The 17,236-nt window shown below is 42.4% G+C and overlaps 1 long non-coding RNA gene across 1 annotated transcript; it reads left to right on the top strand.

Annotated features, from left to right (window-relative positions):
• Positions 1-5,967: 5,967 nt before the first annotated feature.
• On the top strand, positions 5,968-8,086 carry LOC109189825. Its single transcript, XR_002055641.1, has 3 exons — positions 5,968-6,108; positions 6,213-6,414; positions 7,827-8,086. It is a non-coding gene; the product is annotated as an uncharacterized LOC109189825 (long non-coding RNA).
• Positions 8,087-17,236: the final 9,150 nt, after the last annotated feature.

Genomic DNA, 17,236 nt, shown 5'->3' with positions numbered 1-17,236 from the left:
GTTGCGGACTCATGCGGTACGAGGGTGCCTAAGTTGCGCAACGAGGGTGCCTAAGTTGCGGACTTATGCGGAACAAGGGTGCCGAGGTTGCGGAATTATGCGGTACGAGTGTACCCAAGGTGCGGACTTGTGCGGAACGAGGGTGCCCAAGTTGCGGACTTATGCGGAACGAGGGTGCCGAGGTTGCGGAATTATGCGGTACGAGGGTGCCCAAGTTGCGGACTGATGCGGTACGAGGGTGCCTAAGTTGCGGACTTATGCGGTACGAGGGTGCCCAAGTTGCGGACTGATGCGGTACGAGGGTGCCTAAGTTGCGGACTTATGCGGTACGAGGGTGCCTAAGTTGCGGACTCATGCGGAACGAGTGTGCCCAAGTTGCGGACTGATGCGGTACGAGGGTGCCTAAGTTGCGGACTTATGCGGTACGAGGGTGCCTAAGTTGCGGACTCATGCGGTACGAGGGTGCCTAAGTTGCGCAACGAGGGTGCCTAAGTTGCGGACTTATGCGGAACAAGGGTGCCGAGGTTGCGGAATTATGCGGTACGAGTGTACCCAAGTTGCGGACTTATGCGGAACGAGGGTGCCGAGGTTGCGGAATTATGCGGTACGAGGGTGCCGAGGTTGCGGACTTATGCGGTACGAGGGTGCCCAAGTTGCGGAATTATGCGGTACGAGGGTGCCGAGGTTGCGGACTTATGCGGTACGAGGGTGCCCAAGTTGCGGACTTATGCGGAACGAGGGTGCCGAGGTTGCGGACTTATGCGGTACGAGGGTGCCCAAGTTGCGGACTTATGCGGAACGAGGGTGCCGAGGTTGCGGACTTATGCGGTACGAGGGTGCCCAAGTTGCGGACTTATGCGGAACGAGGGTGCCGAGGTTGCGGAATTATGCGGTACGAGGGTGCCCAAGTTGCGGACTTATGCGGAACGAGGGTGCCGAGGTTGCGGAATTATGCGGTACGAGGGTGCCCAAGTTGCGGAATTATGCGGTACGAGGGTGCCCAAGTTGCGGAAAGTTGCGGCACGAGAGTGCCCAAGTTGCGGAAAGTTGCGGTACGAGGGTGCCCAAGTTGCGGACTTATGCGGAACGGGGGTGCCGAGGTTGCGGAAAGTTGCGGTACGAGGGTGCCTAAGTTGCGGATAGTTGCGGTACGAGAGTGCCCAAGTTGCGGAAAGTTGCGGTACGAGGGTGCCCAAGTTGCGGAAAGTTGCGGTACGGGGGTGCCCAAGTTGCGGAAAGTTGCGGTACGAGGGTGCCCAAGTTGCGGACTTATGCGGAACGGGGGTGCCGAGGTTGCGGAAAGTTGCGGTACGAGGGTGCCCAAGTTGCGGAATTATGCGGTACGAGGGTGCCGAGGTTGCGGACTTATGCGGTACGAGGGTGCCCAAGTTGCGGAAAGTTGCGGTACGGGTGTGCCGAGGTTGCGGAAAGTTGCGGAACGGGGTGGCCGAGGTTGCGGAAAGTTGCGGTACGGGGGTGCCGAGGTTGCGGAAAGTTGCGGTACGGGTGTGCCGAGGTTGCGGAAAGTTGCGGAACGGGGTGGCCGAGGTTGCGGAAAGTTGCGGAACGGGGTGGCCGAGGTTGCGGAAAGTTGCGGAACGGGGTGGCCGAGGTTGCGGAAAGTTGCGGAACGGGGTGGCCGAGGTTGCGGAAAGTTGCGGTACGGGTGTGCCGAGGTTGCGGACTTATGCGGAACGCGGTCGCCCAAGTTGCGGACTTATGCGGAACGAGGGCGCCCAAAGTGCGCACAGTTGCGGACGGATGCGGAAAATCTCACGCAACAGAGGTTTACCCGCCTGCCGCCCCAGTACTTTTACGACGGTTGTGTGTTATGCCTTGGCCTATGTCGTTTTACGTCGTTCTCGTGCCAAAATGGAATATACATTTGTTTTAGAGCTTATTGTACTACTTAATTAGTGAGGCAAACGAAATGCCATATATTCCTCTCACATTCCTAACAATCCCAAGTACTTGGCTAAGTCAGACAAGGAACTTTGCGGACAGCTGGGCATAAATTTGGACATCGTCGTTTTCAATGAAATAATCATCCAAACGCTTTGAAATTTACCAAGCATTGTTAAAATGCTCTAAACTAAAGGACCATGCAATAACATTTGAAAAAAAATGCACAAATCCCAAAAAAATGCACAACCTTCCTTAAGGCTAGTGAACAAATCCCAACTCCGTGAGTCATTTTGTTCAACCCAGCTGGAATTGACGTGGGCCTCAGATTGTGAGGATCTGGCCCAAGAGGTGCCTCAGATTGTGAGGGTGCGGCCCAATAGGTGCCAACATCGACCAAGAGTCAAGCCTCCATGCAGGGGTTAAAATTGCAATTAATGGTGAGAATTGATCCCAGGTCACGTGTGTAAAATTCAAATGATCATCCATCTCCACCAATTTCATCTTTGTAATGATTTTGGTTATAAATTTTATTTTACCGAAATACTTCCTAATGGATATAAATATATACCCGTGTATTAAATAGTAGTTCAGATATTAAATAGTGTGAGTTCCCATGCATCACAAATGAAATGAAAGTTCAGATAATTAATACTTTTGAGTTCCCATGCATCACAAATGAAATGAAAGTTCAGATAATTAATACTTTTGAGTTCCCATGCATCACAAATTTCAATTAAGATACTTAATACTTTTGAGTTCCCATGCATCACAAATTTCAATTAAAATAATTAAGATAATTAATACTTGTGAGTTCCCATGCATCAAAAATTGAATTCAGATAATAAATACTTTTGATTTCCCATACATGTATGGAAACTAACAAGTATTTATTATAGTAAATACTTGTTAGTTTCCATACATCATTGGTTAGTTGGTCGCCGCATCGTCGGTCGGTCACCGTCTAGCGACCGCTGGTGGTCGTCCGTCGCCCCACCCTCGCCGTCGTTAGTCCGTCGCCGGCGAGGTTCTGGCCGAGGGTGGTCGTCCGCCGCCGGCGAGGGTCTCGCCGTCGTTAGTCCGTCACCGGCGAGGGTCTCGCCGTCGTTAGTCCGTCACCGGCGAGGGTCTCGCCGTCGTTAGTCCGTCACCGGCGAAGTTCTCGCCGACGGGGGTCGTCCGCCGCCGGCGCCGACCATCGCCGACGGGGTCGTCCGTCGCCGGCGTGGTTCTGGCCGACGTTCCGTTGCCGGCGAGGTTCTGGCCGACGGGGGTCTTCCGTCGCCGGGGTGGTTCTGGCTAATTCAATATGCTAAACAGCCATTAAAATTACTTATCTACAATGTGTGGTGGGACCAGCTTACATTAATTACATTTATTACATTTATTTATTCACATGCGTCAGAAATCAAAGGTCACAGATAAATATATACTTGTGAGGCCCCATACAAATCACAAATTTTAATTCAAATAAATATATCCTTGTAAGTTCCCATGCATCACAAATTTCAATTAAAATAATAAATACTTCTGATGGTGGTCGCCACCGGCCGGGGTAGTTCGACGGCCGGCCAGCAGTTTTATCGCCGGCGCCGGGATAGTTCGTCGGAGGGAGGACGACGGCCGGCCAGCAGTTTTTCACCGGGGTAGTTCGACGGAGCGGCCGGCGGCAAACTGTCGCCGGCGGGGTAGTTCGACGGACGGTCGGCGACGGCGACTGGCGGCCAGCAGCAGTTTTGTCGCCGGCCGGCAGTTTTGTCCCGGGCATCGACTGCCCAGCCACCGGGAATTTTTTGTGGCGCCGCCGACCGCCGGGAACTTTGTCGGCTACGGGATAGTTCGACAACCACCAATGGCCGGGTTGTTCGACAACGACCAACGGCCGCGTCCTATCCTATGCGAATTTCTCCGGCAGTAAGTCCGGGAAAGAAGTTCGCCGGCACTTTACCATTCCGCCGGGAAGTTCGGCGGCATGCCAAAGGTCTTTGACAAAGAAACACGGCAACAACAAATAACAGAAACAAAAGCATCGACCAAGGCACGGCCAAAGACAAAAACAATAATAATAAATTGGGGCACAAGCCGGCTACCCTCAACAAAACGGAGCAGAACAACTCCAGTAATTAATCGCAGCATATGAATGAGAAAAAGGTAGCATGTAAGATTAAATTACCTGTCAGTAATTAATCGTACGGAAGGGTTACCTGTCGCCACAGCCTCGCCTCGCCGCCACAGCATCGTCGCATCCTCGCCCGCACGGCACAGCCACAGCATCATCGCCGCCACAGCCACAGCTTCATCGCCGCCACAGCCACAGCTTCGCCTCGCCGCCACAGCCTCGTCGCAACCTCGCCCCCAAAAGCCGCAGCTTCGCCTCGCCCATCCTCGCCCCTCAAAGCCACAGCTTCGCCTCGCCCTCGCATCCTCGCCCTCGCATCCTCGCCCTCGCATCCTCACCCCTCAAAGCCACAGCTTCGCCTCGCGTCGCCTAGCCGCATCTTCGCCCCTCAAAGCCACAGCAGCTTCGCCTCGCGTCGCCTAGCCGCATCTTCGCCCCTCAAAGCCACAGCAGCTTCGCCTCGCGTCGCCTAGCCGCATCTTCGCCCCTCAAAGCCACAGCAGCTTCGCCTCGCGTCGCCTAGCCGCATCTTCGCCCCTCAAAGCCACAGCAGCTTTGCCTCGCGTCGCCTAGCCGCATCTTCGCCCCTCAAAGCCACACCAGCTTTGCCTCGCGTCGCCTAGCCGCATCTTCGCCCCTCAAAGCCACAGCAGCTTTGCCTCGCGTCGACTAGCCGCATCTTCGCCCCCAAAGCCACAGCAGCTTCGCCCCGCCCCCTCGTCTCGCCGCATCCTCGCCTCCACGCTAAAAGCGGAAAAAGAAAAAGGAAGAGGAAAGTAATAGTCAATGATGGTTTTAAAGCACCATCCATTTAAATAGAAGAGAACACAATGATGGTTTTAATATATATTAACTGATATGTTAACAAATAAGAAAATACGTTAATGAATTTACTTAACATACATATATTAGGGATAACATGAATGTATAATTATATAACTTTAGGTAGGTAAACTTCAAAATTTTGATTTCATGATTGTATAGCTAACTTGATATTATATTGATTCAAATTTACCTAAAGTTATATAATACACATGGATAGACATAATATATAGTTATCTTCGCGCTTTAGATAATAACATGGATAGACATAATCACGCTTTAGATAATAACACGGATAAACATAATATATAGTTGTCCTTCACGCTTTAGATAATTACACATAATATATAGTTGTCCTTCAAACTTTAGATAATAACATTCATCGCTAACTTGTAACTTAAAACTTTAGATAATAACATTGATCAACATTGTATAATATATGGAAGAACTTATGATAACTTTAGATATAATGGAACAACTTAACTTAATGTATAGCTCAATTTTTTTGAGAGGAGCTATCTTCAAACTTAATATAACTAGCATTTTAAACTTATAACAAAACTTCTTATTTTGATAATTGATATGATGATGAATGAATTACCCACAACACAACCTCCCCTCCCCACAAAGATCATGATCAATTGTGCTAATTCATCTTCTTGATATATATAAGGCAAATACACTACCTACAATATATACTATTTAGAAAAGTTTAATCACTAATTTAGTTTCTTTCAATTGATTGCGTAATAATGAAATTCACTGATAAAACATAATGTTCCCATAGTTTTTTCTTACAATTTTTTTACGCAAGTAGTTGTAAAATTGTTCGAAATATTGTTCAAAACATCTAAATACATAAAAAACTAAAATTAAGACCAAAAGAAGCGTCTTTTTGAGAAATTCGACGGCCAAACCGCCTACGGCTGTTTGCACCGCGTAGATCTCGAAAAAATACGCGATTTCAAAAAAAAATTTGTCCGAAACGGACGACCGAGTCAAAAGTTATGGCCAGTCAAAGTTTCTACACAAAACAACTACTTTATAATTATTCAACACTTACTTACATACTGTCAGCTCAAGCTCAGCTCAACCGGGGATATTTTGGTTATTTTATCCTTAAGTTTAATAATCTAACCTCACCTCAGATTTTCCTTACCTATCTTCCCGCCTCGCCCATCTCTCTCTAAGGCTCTCACCACCGCCGTGTCTCCGTCTCCGCCGCTCTCACCCCGATCTATCTGTCCGTCTCTCCGGGGCCACTGGTTCGTTATTATGTCATTGCCCCTCCCTCCGTCGTTAATATATATATCCCCCATTTCAGATTTCTTATTTTTACATCAATTAATTACAATTGAAATTGAATTAGGGCTAAACTGAGGAATTGGGATCATCTCAATCTGCAGTCTCGTAATATTACTTATATAAGAGCTCGTATGCAGTGAGCTGACCTAGCTGCTGCGTCTGCTGCTGTGCTATACGATGCTGATTATCCCAAGGTAACATTTTAAAGTACATTGCGGGTAGACTTCTCAACAAGACAAGTGCATCATGGACGATCAAAAGGACTGGTATTTAACAACTGTCTTTCTTTTCATGGTTACTTCTTTTTTATTTAACTGGAATATCATTACAATTCTGCAGTCTTGTAATATACAACTGGACTGGTCTTGTTTGTGTGTTTCTCATCAAGTAGATTGCAATCTGAGTTTTTCCCATTATTCTGAGTGCTCCAAAAATCTTAGTTGTAGACAATATGAGGTCTGTCATGGCTAATTTAACCACATTGATTAAAACATAGTAAATAAATACTACTGAAAGCACTTGTTCATTGTCACAACATGGTCTCAAGTGCCCTTAATCATGTCCCTTACTGCCGATTGAAAGTGCTTTTGTTTGTTTGTTTGTTTGTTTTTTATACTCTTATGCTAATTGTTTGTTTTGGGGAAACTGAAAATGCATTTATATCTCCATAGTACTATTTTGGTGCATACTCGTGGCCATTCCATTCTTCGCTTAAGTTTTAACTTCTTTCTTTACTATGTGCCCAACGAATTCTCTTGCGCCTGGTTAAAACTTACATTATGAGCTGGTATTTTTTTTGGCCTATGTACTTTATCATTTTTTACACACAATCACCATTAAATTAATTTTTTTTTGGGACTAGGGAAACTACATGCTGTATCCTTACAATGCTTGACGGTGCTCAAACCCTGCCAGTAGATGTTGCTTTTTTTTTTTTTTTTTTTTATCGAATGAGATACCACTGTGCTTCAAAATATTCTTATTTTTTTCCATTGCTGCCACTGATAACAAGGCCACATTACTGATTTGAACCCCTCATCTAGAAGTCTGCCACCTCATTCAGCATACACTAGCATCTACGTTTGATGATCGAAGTTAATGAATCATCGTTGTTCATTTCTCGGGGATCGATTTTACACAGCACACTAGCATCTACATTTGATGATAGAAGTCTGCAGTCTCGTAATATAGCACTACAACTCATGGTTACTTCTTTTAAATTTCTACACAGCACACTAGTAGATGCCTCAATCACAATCATTTTCCTTACATTAACTACTCACTCACTTGGTAATTTTCTTATTTTCTTAACAATCCTTTACTTTTTTTTTAACTACTCACTCACTCACTCATGGTTACTTCTTTTAAATTTCTACACAGCACACTAGTACTGCTCATTTTGCCGTTTTTTATTTGCTCTTACTATTACTATTTTGATAGTACTCTATGTTAAGGTTGATGCGGACTTTAAAAGATTAAAGCCTTTTTTGTGTATGCACATATCATCTTTTGCTAAGCCTAGATCAGTAGTTTGCCATGTGTGAATTACTTAATCTGTATATGGGCCTTATTTGCTTTCTTAGTTGCTTTATTCGGAATTCTCTCTCTGATTTTAAATTTCATACCGGTGACAGCTGCCATCTATTTTATGTAGTACTAAATGCTGCCTTTATATCAGGTTTGGTGCATCAATGGCAGTGCAAACAGCGGAGATTGCTATGTAGTTCTATACACCTATCACTATCATGATAAGAAAGAAGATTATTACCTGTGCTGGTGGATTGGAAAGGATAGTATTGAGGTAAACTATTGTCAGTTGAATAAGAGAATCTGATTTGCATGTTTTTCTTCCATTTTGTTAAATTGTGTGCTTTAATCCAACTTAAGCCCAAACTAATAGTGAGGAAGAGTATATATTCATACTAGTGAATAACATTTATATATTTAGACACTACATTTATATATTTAATACGAAAGACCAAATTTAAAACATTATACGAAAATGTTAAAGAAATTAAAAGAGAAAGAAGAAGCAGTTTGACCTTCAAATAGTAAACATGACACCTAAACCAGAATAGAGCCAGTAATTGCTTAATGTAAAGGAAATTTTTGTAATTTTAATTTGTTTTTCCAACTATATGTATTATTATTAGAATGCTGTTTCGGACGGTTTTCCTAGTCTACGACAATGTGTTTGAAATGTTTTTGGTTCTTAAAGTTCTGTTTCTTAAAGAATACTGCTACTACACTATTAATAGCATTCCCAAATTGTATATTTATTTTCATGATATAACGGACAAAGTCATTGATAAACTGGTGAGTGAGTCTCGACTTTAATGGGCAAACTTACACAGGTTGTTATTGCAATTTTAACTTTTAGGCTATTGTTGGTCATTTAAAATGCAAGCCTTCAGCCTTCTTGCTCTTTTAGCAAGATCTAATGCAGGGTAGAGCTCTTTTCAATTTTGATTTGTGTACTGTTTGCCCAATGTTGATTACAAATCTAACTGAGCTGCTTATTACTTAAGAATGTTGCTGATTACCCAATCATTAGTGCCCCCAATCGATAATATTACTTATATAGTTTGAAACTTACATTATGAGCTCGTATCTATCCCGAAGGCTCTCACCACCACCGTGTTGCGGACTTATGCGGCTGGTCTCAGCCCGATCTATCCGCCCGTCTCTCCGGGGCCACTAGTTAGTTATTATCTCATTGCCTCTGGCTGTCCCTCGTTAATATATATATCCCCCATAGTTGATTTCTTATTTTACATCAATTAATTACTGAGGAATTGGGATCATCTCAATCTCAATCTCAATCTCAAGGACTATATATCAACTTTTCCATTATGCAGTCTCGTAATATTACTTATATAGTTGATTTCTTATGCCCCAATACTTTATGTTGTTTAAAACTTATTGGGGAAAGTGAAAATCCTATCTATGAATTAAAACTTACATGATAACAAGCAACTTATGCGGAAGGTAACATTTTAATAGCACTACAATTTTTCATAGTTCTTTTAAATTTATATATTGAAATATTTGTGTATACTTTTCTTTCAGTTGCGGCTTCTTTTAGATTTTAGATTTTTACAGAGCACACTAGTAGATTGCTCACTCACAATCATTTTCCTTACATTAACTACTCACTCACGTTTACCTGGTAATTTTCTTATTTGCTTGACAATCCTTTTGTTATTTTAAATCAATTAATTAAATCCTTTGGGTTGTTAATTACTGCTGATTTGTTTTCCTATTCACAATACTTATGGTTCTTTTATTTCCTATTGTACTGTATCCTTACTTTGTACCATTGCTGCTCGAATTCTATTGCTTGAATTCTATTGCTTGAAATGGATGTCTTAGTACCCATGAGTTGCGAACATATATTGCAACCATTCATCTTCACTACATTGAATCAAATTCTTGCTGCTGTGTCTTTCGTGGTTAGTTCTTTTTAATTTTACTGGACTTGGTTATTCTTCCGCTTGCTGCATTATAGCTGTGATGCTGCAGACATGTTTCTGTATGAAATCGAGTGCGTTGAGGCTTTTGCTTGCTTGCAGATAGATGAAAATGTGATTAAGCTTAGGTGTGATTGCAATATGCATTTGCTTATGCATCTGATGGTGCCTCTCACTAATACAGTACTTTCCATCAGCTCATAAATCAACCATTTGTGTATAAAAATGATTGTCGTATGGTCTCAATCAGTTGTGATGTTATAGACTGAAATGTAGATAGTTTTTGATTGTAGATAGTTTTAAATGTCCTTAAGCTTAGGTGTGATTGCATCTTATGGTTTTAGATTGCATTTTTTTTTGACATATTTACTGTATTTTTGTTGCCGCTGGCAGCTATCCATGTCGTCAATGTCTTAGACTGGACTTGCTTGTTATTCTTTTTAATTATAGCCCAAGTTGCTACTTAAATGTTAAATGTTTGTTTTTCTATGAAATCTGAGTGCTCTGAGCCGCTCTGAGCCTTCCGATTGCAAGATGTTCCTAAGTTTAGGCCTGATTGCAATATTCCTTTGCTTTAGGTGATTCATCTGTCAATATGCATTTGCTAAACCTGATGTTTTCTTCTCTAACTACTAAGTTGGATTTTTCTTTTCTTTTCTCTAATATTGCATAAGTTTTAAATCTTTTCATATGTTTTGCTGTGCCGATATCTAGAGAGTGCGTTGAAATATGAGTTATTAGGGATCCCCCATAGTTCTTTCTGAAAAGAGGCTGGCTCAGCTTTTGAGTTTATCTGCTTCGGGAGTTGCTCAATATAACGGTAACTCATGGATTAGTACGGATACCATGGGGTACCAGGACTATTTGAGTTATCTGTTGGGTCGCACGAGTGGTTTCACTATTTGAGTTATCTGTTGGGTCTGCGGAACAGAGGATCTTGGTTATGTTGGTTTCGGATTGTTTGTTACCCAATAACAACAAAAGTAAGTTGTTGGGAAAGTTGGAATGCACCTTTGCTTTTTGCCTCAAGAATATGGTCAAGTTCAACCTGCCAGCTTTGATGTTGCAACATATGGTTTTCTGCCGTGATCATAACCGGAAAAGCCTACCGTATGGGATGGTGTTGAGCTGGATTCTGGATAGGAAAGGTGTGAGTGTTGATGGCTGTCTATCGAAGGCTGTGGGAAAGTTGGTGTTGGATGCCACCAATCTTCGGAGTTGTAATCTGTTTCAGCTAGATGATGGTGATTACATCACTCTTGAAGAAGTTGCAAGAAAAGCCCCCGAGGAAAGAGCTGAGTTGGCAACAGAGCTTAGGATTCATGCCGGGAAGTTGAGCCTCGCAGTCTAGAGTTTGGGTGGCGATGAAGAAGATGAGGGTGAAGCAGGCCGAGAGGAAGAAGTGGAAGCACCGGAAGCTGCTGAGGCCGAAGAAAGTGATTCTGAAAGTGAGGAAAACCGAAGAAGGAAGGAAGCCCGCACCAAAAGGGAGCATGACTCCATGTCACATGAGGAGCGCATTGTCACCTTGATTCGTCAACAGAACCGCATGATCGAAGAAGGCTTCGCGTACATGAAGACGCAGTTTGTCGCAGTGCACCAAAGGCTAGACCAGATCGAAGCCAGTTCAAGTCGCAGAGGAGAGGATGATGAAGAATCTGAGGAGTCCGAGGAGTCGGAGAGCGAGTCCTTCTAGAGTGGAGCTGAGACTGTCTTGTTCGCTTTTCTTTTGGTTGTTGTTATCTTCCTAGTCGTTTGATGCTTGCTTGGTATGCTTGTCCTTGCTTGTTGTTTTGTTGCTTAAATTAGTTTTGTAGTTGGTGTTTGGAGCTAGTTGCTTAGTTCTTAGTTGTTGTCTAGAAGTTGGTGTTTGTGTTGGGACTAGAGTTCATTATGCTCAATTTATCCGTTTGTTTATTTCTTGCTAATTCTTGTTTTGAACTCTTTTGCCTTGAAATCTTGTGGAATCTTTTGGGGTTTTGAACAAAAGGAATTGTTCTTGACACTCTTTGTCACATTGTTGTTCTTACAGTTCCAACAGTTACCTCCTATTGCCACCCTGTACTTCTGAGTCCAACCTTATTCCGCCTGGGACCATCGTCCCCCACCTACACCGCCAATCATTCACCGCCGAACTCTCAGTACACGAGGGTACCATTAAATATCATAGTCACACACCACCGATCATGTGAGCAAAGCTCAAGTCACAAACCACCAATCTCATTCATAATCACACATAGTCATCATCATCAAGAAGACTAAGGCCCATCAATAGCCCCAATCAAGTATCAACAAAGGGTACAACGATTTGTACAAGATCACACCATAAGAATCAATCAAGAGATCACAACAAAGACATGAGACTATACCCAACAACAAAGGATACAATCCAACATCAAATGATTGACAACACAAGTTGCCAACCCCAATAAGAAGGAACAAACCACACATACTAGCATAACAACATCAAACTAGCATGCTCAACAAGCGGGTAGACCAAAATGGTTTCAACGAACCTTCAAGACTCATATTAGCCCAACGAATCACAAAGTTGGACCCTTAGCACAATTCAAGACACCAAATCCTAACATGGATTCCTAACACATCGTTCTAGACATACAAAACATCAAGAAGACTCACAAAAAGCTCAATAATCCAACAACGGGAGGTCAAAATATCAATACCAAGAAGAAAAGGATCACGGGGAACAAATCCCCACATCAACCACAAGTGTTCCCCGCGGGTAGGGCCACGGGTAAGCCCCCACCCATGGGCTTGCCCGTGGGGTACATTGCCCACGAGTAGCCTGTTCCCCGCGGGTGGGGCGGCGGGTAGGCCACTGCCTGCCGTTCCGCCCGTGGGGTACATCACCTGTACACCAAAATCCCTTTGGGGATTTTTATCCTCAAGGTCAAGTTCAAGTCCAAAACACCCAAAATCTCACACACAACAAAGATATGACTTGAACCCAAGAAATAGCCAAGCAATGACATTCAAGAAACCTAAATACAAGCTCTAAACATGCATCATCACAAGATCATGCATCAAATCTCACAAATCACACCAAGAACATCAAATAGAAGCCAATAATCATCATTTAGGTAAGAAAATAGGTTTTGTATATCATGGGTTACCTCCTTCGCTTAACCATCCAAAAACAACGCCAACATAGGCTCAACTCATAAAGCCATGCTACCGGGAACCTGTGGATTAAACCGGATCTTCACGAATTAAAATTAAATAAGCTCATAAGGGGAATTAAACTCTAGTCCTTCCCTAAATTACCCACAAGTACAACCATCTATGCAAGGTATCCTATTGCTAACTTAATCACAACACTAATTCTATATTAACAATAAGGTACTAAGCAACATACTTACTAGCTAATTAACAAATATCCAACCTTAAACACATGCTAAAGGTACGATTCGAACACATGCCTTCTTTATAACCAACTCACACCCTTACCACTAAGCTAAGCAAACTATTAATAACTTAAGCAACAACAATTTAAATTAAGACTAAGCTAAACAACAAAAGCTAGAACACAGCACACCTTCTCCTCCATCTTCACGTACGCACTACAAGCAGCGGGTGGAACGGAAGGAACCACCACCACCCGTCCATCTGCCCGTTGTCTCACTAAAACAGGGGATGTTGCCACCGCCGGAGGGAACCACCGACCTCCTTCGCCGTCCACTAATCAACATGCGTCGACCCGCCACTACCATCCTCTCACCAAGGCTACAACTTGATGGAGGAGAGACGTCGTCGCTCTACTCTCGCTGGAACACAAGGGGTCGCCGGAAAAGCTACTACCTCTGCCTCTTCGCCGGAACTCTTCTCAGACGGTTGTCGCGCCAGGAATGAGGAAGGAAGATCGCTGCTTTGCCTTTAGCTGTTGCCTTGCCGTTCATCAAGGAGGAAAAATGAAGAAGGAAGAGCGACCGTAGCTGCTGATGGCTAGACTCTCCTCGACTAATGTAGGTCAAAGAAAGGAAAGGAAGGGAATGTTCACGTTTCAGATGAGAAGGTTGAGAGAATGAGGCATAATATTCATATACACCATCTATATTGGGTAGGTAAATTCTATTTGTGGCTTGGGTTGGGCTTAGGCTTTATTTAGATATTTAGGAAGGTGAAAGGGAAATCAACATCCCAAGACAACAACAGGACAAGATTACCACCTATAACAAGTACAACTCGAGGTGTATTCTACTGATCGCAAAGTATAATACATCTCGACATGCTCATTAGCAAAGAACACATACACACATTGGCAACTACATGCCACAGTGACAACTACATGTCACAAGAACACAATTCCAAGTTCTAACCTTATGCCCTGTTCCAACCTTATGGCTACCCCTGGCCTTATTACAGTTCCAACCATTACCTCCGAGTAACCCCTGTACTTTTGAGTCCAACCTTATGCCTCCGGGAACCGTCGTTCCCCCGCCAACAACCGCCAACATATCAGTACACGAGGGTACAATTCATATCACACAACCGCCAACATATGAGCCTACGCTCAGGTCACACCACCAATTTCATTCATGGCCACACGAGGACCGCATCAGTACCTTGAAGATTAAGGCCCCATAAACTTTAATCGTGTAGTCAAGGTACAACGATTACACACGTTTTCACATCACAGGAATCAATCAATGGATCACAACAAAGATATGAAACCATACTCAACAAGGAAGGATTACAATCCGACACCAACGGTGGTCAACACAAGTTGCCAACCTCAATAGGAAAGAACAAACCACACACACTAGCATTTCAACATCAAACTAGCATGCTTATCAAACGGGTAAACCAAAAGTAGTTCCATAGAACATACAAGACTCACCATAGTCCAACAAATCACAAAGTTGGACACTTAGCACGATTCAAGACACCAAATCCTACATGGATTCCTAACGTACCGTTCAAGACATACGAAACATCAAGAAGACACTCAAATAGCCCTATAAAACAACATCGGGAGGTCAAGACATCAATACCGAGTCAAAAGAATCACGAGGAACAAATCCCCGCCAACATGATAGGAATATTTTTGTAAGTTTTGATGAGCCAAATGTATCTTTAGATCCCCTTAGTTTTTAAGTCTTTAGTACAAGCATCATAAATCAGAATATTGAAATCAGAAGGAATCTACCATAGGAAGAACAAAATTAATTTGAGAAATTAATTTTGGTCCTACGAGTATTCATCCGTGAAAGAAGCATAAAGCAATGGCGTTGCAAGGAATGACCGGATGAGCCTAATGGTGAAATGGTAGAGGTCCTTACTCTAAACGATCACGCCCGAGATCGATTCCCCCCAAGGACCTATATTTTTTAAGGCAGATTTTGAAGGAGCTCAATGTGACCAAATCTGAAAGGAGCACAATGCCACCTAAGAAGCACAATGCTGTCAGAAGAGCACAATGTATCGAAAGAAGCACAATGTTGTCTAAGAAGCACAATGCTGTCAGAAGAGCACAATGTATCGAAAGAAGCACAATGTTCAAAGTCAAGGAGCACGATGTTCAAGTCAAAGGAGCACAATGTGTCAAAAGAGCAAGATGATCAGAAATTGGATAAATTCGAAGGAATTTACTCCAAGCCCACCCACATGCCACAAGACTCCAAAATTGCTTGAAAGACATTTGATCAGAACGGAAAAATATTTATGAAGGCATGAATATAAAAACTTATCCTAGAAATAAATTCTATCAGATGAATTTATTTCAAAGATTCGTTGGATATTCAAATTGACAATTAAAGTAATATTTTTAGAAACAACTAGAAAATCAAAGTTGTGCTAAAGAATTACTTTGTCAGGCAAGTTGACAAATCAAATCAAAATTGAAGATCTACTACTGTCAACAATATCAGGCTATGAAGATTCAAATTTCAAATATCAAATTATCCCACTCCAACGGATATATTTGATTGACTATAAAAAAATGAGGACCTGAAGACAAAGAGCGTGAGAAGAGATAGAGAAAAACGAGATAGAAGTGCAATACAAGTGCAAAATTCAAAAGTGCTAGTGCTCAAAATATTCTAAGAGACTTAGTCTGAATAGTCTCAAATCTAGTTAGAGAGAGAAATACAAATCCTTGTATTTGTAAATTGTAGAAAGAGTATAGTTGTGTGCAAAATACTCTAGTGAGTGTAGCTGTGTGCAAAACACTCGTAGTTGCTAAGTGTAGCTGTGTGCAAGACACTTAGTTGACGTTGAGTATAGCTGTGTGCGAAATACTCGGAGTTGAGTGTAGCTGTGTGCGAGACACTCAGAGCAGGGTGTAGCTGTGTGCAAGACATCCGGAAGAAGTGCCTGTGTAGCACTTGTTCACTATTGTAACTGTGTGTGGAAAATAGTGAATTTCTCCTAGACGTGAAAGGAGAAAAGTGGACTAGGAAGATTACGCCACTTCCGAACCACTATAAATTGCCTCTCTCATTTACATACCGCACTTACATTATTTGCTATATCTATCTATCTCATCCGACTAACCCGTTTACTATTCACAGTTAATCTTAATCATCCGGGTTTAGTGTGCTTTCACGTATGCATGTGACTCAAACTTCTCGAGCTTAAATATTAAATTATTCTAAGCAAGTTTGACGTGTTGCATGTAACATTCATCACAAGGTCGACGTGTTACGACATTTATTTACAATCTTGAATATTGTTATTATATATTGAGTGCACCATCTCCTTTATATATTCAAGATATCTCTGTCACTTTACATATCATTTGTACCTATCTTACTTATACTTGCACACTTAATTTACTAGTTGGGCATAACTCTTTACTATTATTCCGCTGTGCAGTACAAACTTGCTCTATTTACTTGTTACTTAGAGTTGAAGTTACCAAAGAGTTATTTGATTTGAAAAAGCTTGAAAGTCTATTCACCCCCCCCTCTAGACTTTCACCACCCTATCGGGACCAACAATTGGTATCAGAGCGATTGTCTATTTGAGTCAATTTTGACTGCTAGACAGATCTTGAAAAATCAAGATGATGAAAAGAGATAATGCTCTTGCCCAAAATTTATTATTTTCCTGAGAAAAATTTGATGATTGAAAAATTCGCATGCAGGTACATTTATCCGCATTACACGATGAAATGTGGGAAGTAGCTACAAGTGGTCCTATTGAGATTTTACAAGTCAACACTTCATCCGTACAAACAAGTGACACTCCACAGTACATTCCAAAACCAAAAGTGGAATGGTCTCGTGAAGATAGAACAAGAAATAACTTGGACAATATTGCCAAGGATATTTTGTTTAAATCTATCGATGACACGATATTTCCAAAAGTTCGAAAGTGTCAATCCGCGAAGGAAGTTTGGGAAACGCTCATTCAAATTGGTGAAGGAGACGAACAAGAAAAGGATAATAAACTCACTATAGCATTAAAGAAATTCGAGGATTTTAAAATGCTAACCGACGAGAATATTACCGACATGGAAACAAGATTTGCCAAAATCTTAGGAGAGATTAATGATCTTGGAAAAGATATTAATCAAAAAGAAATCTCACTTAAAATTCTACGTGGTCTACCATCTACATGGGACATGAAGGTCACAGCCATGAGAGATCATAGGGAT

The sequence above is a fragment of the Ipomoea nil genome, unplaced genomic scaffold (assembly GCF_001879475.1).
Source record: "Ipomoea nil cultivar Tokyo-kokei standard unplaced genomic scaffold, Asagao_1.1 scaffold0202, whole genome shotgun sequence".
Taxonomy (NCBI): Eukaryota; Viridiplantae; Streptophyta; class Magnoliopsida; order Solanales; family Convolvulaceae; genus Ipomoea; species Ipomoea nil.
This window is presented reverse-complemented; position numbering and strand designations above follow the sequence as displayed.